General features: G+C 39.5%; 1 long non-coding RNA gene across 1 annotated transcript in view; it reads left to right on the top strand.

Annotated features, from left to right (window-relative positions):
* The first annotated feature begins 1,316 nt into the window (after positions 1-1,316).
* Positions 1,317-4,556, top strand: part of LOC111747002 — an 11,646-nt gene continuing 8,406 nt past the window's right edge. Inside the window, exon 1 of the long non-coding RNA XR_002783353.1 lies at positions 1,317-1,421. This is a non-coding gene — a long non-coding RNA (uncharacterized LOC111747002). The remainder of the gene's footprint in view (positions 1,422-4,556) is intronic.

Genomic DNA, 4,556 nt, shown 5'->3' with positions numbered 1-4,556 from the left:
TATATTTAAATTGTTTCAGGAATGAAAGTAAATTTGTTCCTGTTACTCTATCTTGATTAGAAGTAGTAGTTCCCAGATTCTGCTTATAGTCAAGGCCTTGATGAAAGAAATATTGAAAAAATTACTCCTTACATCCAACCTTAGTTGAAGGGTCTTCTTGTCATCTTCTCTTCTAGTGAGTTGGTGGTGGTGGGGTCTGGGGCTTTGACTGAGCCTGGGGTCTTCTGAGCTGCGCTAGGGGTGAGGGGTTGGAGAGCCCAATCCTTCCTCTTAGGGTGGAGAAAAGGAAGTGTTATCAATATTTCAGATAAGAGAGGGCCAGAAAGTATAGATACAGGTTTTCTTTAGAAAGTTATTTTCTACATTTTCTTATTAAGTCTAAAATATTTTTAGGCCCTAGTTTTTTGATTCAATTCCTGCAGGTGAACTACTTCTCAACTAGGAGGTTCAATACAGAAGGAACTCTGGATAGATTAAAGTATTAGTTGATGCAGGTGCAGAAGGGATGGCATGCTAAACAGTAAGGCTAATTAGGAGAAACTTTTTAGGTAAACGTGGAAACAGAAAACACTTATCAGGATGAAGACCTGGCCTGTATTTTGAAATTATAACACATCTTTATAAGTAAAGAAACTCTTTTGAGTCAATTAGATTTCAAGCATTTATCTCCTGTGTAATATAGCCTTTAAAAGGCTCTAAAAACCTTTTATGCTAATTGGTTCAGGGGTAGTGGTATTCAAAGTGATAACTGTTATTTTAAAAGTTGTGTAAATAGTCATTTTTCTTTGTCAGACAGAAAATCTTTAGACTCAATGTTTGTGTTTTCTCCCTTTATGCTTCAAGGCAAATGCATCGATAAATGTGATAAATTCCTTGACTTCCAGAATGTTGCTGGAGATTTCTGATTGATTTATGATTCAGATCCAGGAACAAAAATGGATCTGAAGCATCAAATTCCAGGATGTAAGTCTACATGCAAAACAAACTAAATAGAGCAAGTGGATTTGAGGGATGAGACCTGGAAAGGTTTTGGAACTGGAGGGATATATACCTCTCGAAGGTATACATCAGAGCGTCAGAGGTTCTGGATGCCACAAGATGAACATAACATATTGTGAAACATCAATTTTACCTGTTGATAAAGATTTAAACATTGTTCAAAAGCAAAGAGATATATCATGATATAAAACGTAAATTTTGTTGAATTTTTTTGCTTTATTTTATTTTATTTTATTGGACTTAGACTGAGATTTACATCATCAGTCCTCAGTTCTCAGGCCTTTGATTTTTTTTAATAATAATTTTTGATTTTTCAATTAGCTGGCATATAATACTATATTAGTTTCAGGTGTACAGCATAGTGATTAGACATTTATATAACTCATAAAGAGACCACCCCAATAAATCTGACACTGTACACAGTTATTATAATATTATTGACCATATCCTTTATGCTATACTTTCTATTTCCATGGCTATTTTGTAACTAGCAATTTGTACTTCTTAATCTCTTCTCCCTTTTTTATGGATCACTGCCCCCAACCCTCCTCCCTTAAGGTAACTCTCAAAATGTTCTCTGTATCTGTAAGTTTGTTTCTGTTTTTTTTGTTGTTGTTTGTTTATTTTGCTCTTTAGATTCCACATATATGTGCAATCATGTGTCATTTGTCTTCCTCTATCTGACTTACTGCACTCAACAAAATACCTTCTATGTCCGTCATGAAATATCTTTTTTCCATCCCCTTCCTTTTAGTCTGCGTGTGTCTTTTAACATGAAGTGATTCTGTTGTAGGCAGCACATGTAAGGGTCTTGTTTTCTTATCTATTCAACCATCCTATCTTTTGATTGGAGCATTTATATGTAGTTATTGACATTCTTTATTTAGATTTTGATACATACTTTTTTCTTCTTCTTAAAGAAGTCCCTTCAACATTTTCTGTAATACTGGCTTGGTGGTGATGAACTCCTCTAGCTTTTTCTTTTCTGGGGAGCTCTTTATCTGCCCTTTGATTCTACATGATAATTTTGCTGGGTAAGGTAATCTTGGTTATAGATCCTGGGTTTTCAGCACTTTAAATATTTTGTGCCAAGCCCTTCTGTCCTGTAAAGTTTCTGTTGAGAAATCAGCTAATAGTCTCATGGGCATTCCCTTGTAGTTAACTAATTTCCTTTTTTTCTTTTTTCTTTTTTTTGCTGCTCTTAAGATTCTCTCTTTGAATTTAATCTTTATCATTGTAATTATGATGTATCTAGATGTGGGCTCCTTTGAGTTCATCTTGTTTGGGACTCTCTAAGCTTCCTGGGGTTGTATGTCTATTTCCTTCACCATGTGAGGGAAGTTTTCTATCATTATTTCTTCAAATAGGTTTTCAATTCCTTGTTCTCTCGCTTCTCCTTCTGGTACCCCTATGATGCAAGTATTTTTATGCTTGATATTGTCCTAGAGGTTCCTAAAACTATCTTCATCTTCTTGGATTTTTTTCTTGTTGCTGTTTTGATTTGATGTCTTCTGCTACTCCATCCTCTATGTCGCTAATTTGATCCTTCGTTTCATCCACTGTGTTGATTCCCTCCAATATACTCTTCATCTCAGATATTTTATTCTTCATTTCTGACTGGCTTCCTTTAATGTTTTCCATATCCATTTTTTTATGGTTTCTATCTCTTTGTTTAAGTTCTCACTGAATTAGTCTATTCTTCCCTTAAGTTCCTTGAGCATCCTTATAAGCAGTGTTTTGAACTCTGGTATATTGCTTGTCTCCATTTTGGTGAATTCTTTTCCTGGAGCTTTGTGGGACATACTTCTTTGTCTCCTCATTTTGGCTGCCTCCCTGTGTTTGTTTTTACATATTAGGTAGGGCTCCTAAGTCTCCTGGCTTAGTAGGGTGGCTGTATGTAGGAGGTGTGCTATGAGGCCCCTTGGCACAGACCTGGGAGGGGTCCAGCTGCAGGCCAAGTTCAGCCACAGCCTGGGCACCTCCGGGGCCAGAGTCACCAAGTAATCTACAGATGGCTGACACTAGTGCTGGGCTTATAGGTGCCTTGAGGGGCCAAGTCAGAAACCAAGGCTGGCTGCCTCTGATATGGGACTTGGGACTTGAGGTACAGGGCACGCTGAGGCCAGATGCTGTTTTTTGGGGGGTTTTGTGAGCCTTTGAGAAATTTTATGAAAATTCACAGCAGAAGCCAAGACAGCTCATTTGTATGGAATAAATCACTGGAAGCAGTTTGGGTGGGCCCAAAAGTTGGAAGGGGCAGAGTCTCAGGGAATCTCCTGGGAGCAGTGACCTGTGTTATCCAGGTTGATGGTGCCTGTGTCTGCAGGATAGAAGCAGGAAGGACTCAACAAAGGAACAATGGCTTCTGCCTGGACCTCTGTCCAAAAGCAAGCCTTCTCCCTGAAGCCGAGAGCTCAGCACTTCCCTGCGTGTCCCTGACACCCCTTACACAGATGTTCCATAGCGAGCATGTCCATCAGCGAGTAAAGGCATGAGCCCTTTAAGAGAAAGGTCTCCACTTCCCTCAGCCTTCATCTCACTCAGCTGCAATCTCCCTGGGTTTCCACAGACAGAGATTGTGGGGACTTCCTGTCCCGGCTGGGGCTGTGAGGTTGGGACTCCTTGCTCCTCAAGTGGGGAAGGAGGCTCTGCAGCCAAGATAACCTTTCCAATTCTCGATCGCCACACGTGGTTGTGAGACTGGGTCATTTCATGTCTCCACCCTCCTACTGTTTTGTGGCGACCTGTTTTTTGAGGTGAACTAGTTGTAGGGATTCTGTTCAGCCACACCTCTGGTGACTTTGTGTCCTGGTTGCTCTGTAGTTTTGTTATAATTTTGGTGTGGTCCCTAGAGGAGACGTGCACAGACACTACCTTCTATGCCATCTTGAATCCTAATCCAAATTTTGTTGAATTTTAAGATAAAAATCAGACTTAGAAAAAATATCAACCTTGGCTTACCTTAGGCCATGCCCTCGGACTTTGGAAGGCAGAGAGGTTCTGACCATCCTTCTGCATGGATAGGGGTACTTCAGTGGAAAATATTAAGAAGACTTGCTCTAAAACAGTGCCCTTAAAAAGGGAAGGTGTGAGAAGTCTCTTATGGAATGCCTGCAACAGGGCAGTGGGCTTGGGGAGAGGTGCAGACATTCTTAAGAGCTGCCAAAATGGGTCCACGCCCATTTCACTTACTCACTCACTCAGCCATTCATCCTTCCATCCATCCATCCATCCATCCATCCATCCATCCATCCATCCATCCATTTTATAAGCTTTTATTATATCCTCTGATGTATCTAGGATAGTCATAGGTGATGAAGACAAAAATGGATAAGAAATAGACTGCAATCTTAAGGAATTTAATGTCTAGTGCAGAGGTTCTCAAAAGTCTTTCTGCCCTTACATATATAATCACAAAAAATATTTGGTAAATCTACTGAGCAGTGCCAGCAATGTTCAAAGTGATTTACAGGAAATAAATAATTTAATATTTACAATAACTCTATAGTGCAGGTACTATTATTAGTTCCATTACACAGCTGAGGAGCAGGTAGAAT

This window comes from Pteropus vampyrus, unplaced genomic scaffold (genome assembly GCF_000151845.1).
Source record: "Pteropus vampyrus isolate Shadow unplaced genomic scaffold, Pvam_2.0 Scaffold208, whole genome shotgun sequence".
In the NCBI taxonomy this organism is placed as follows: domain Eukaryota; kingdom Metazoa; phylum Chordata; class Mammalia; order Chiroptera; family Pteropodidae; genus Pteropus; species Pteropus vampyrus.
The sequence above is the reverse complement of the archived record's forward strand: the minus strand, read 5'-3'. Positions and strand labels throughout refer to the sequence as shown.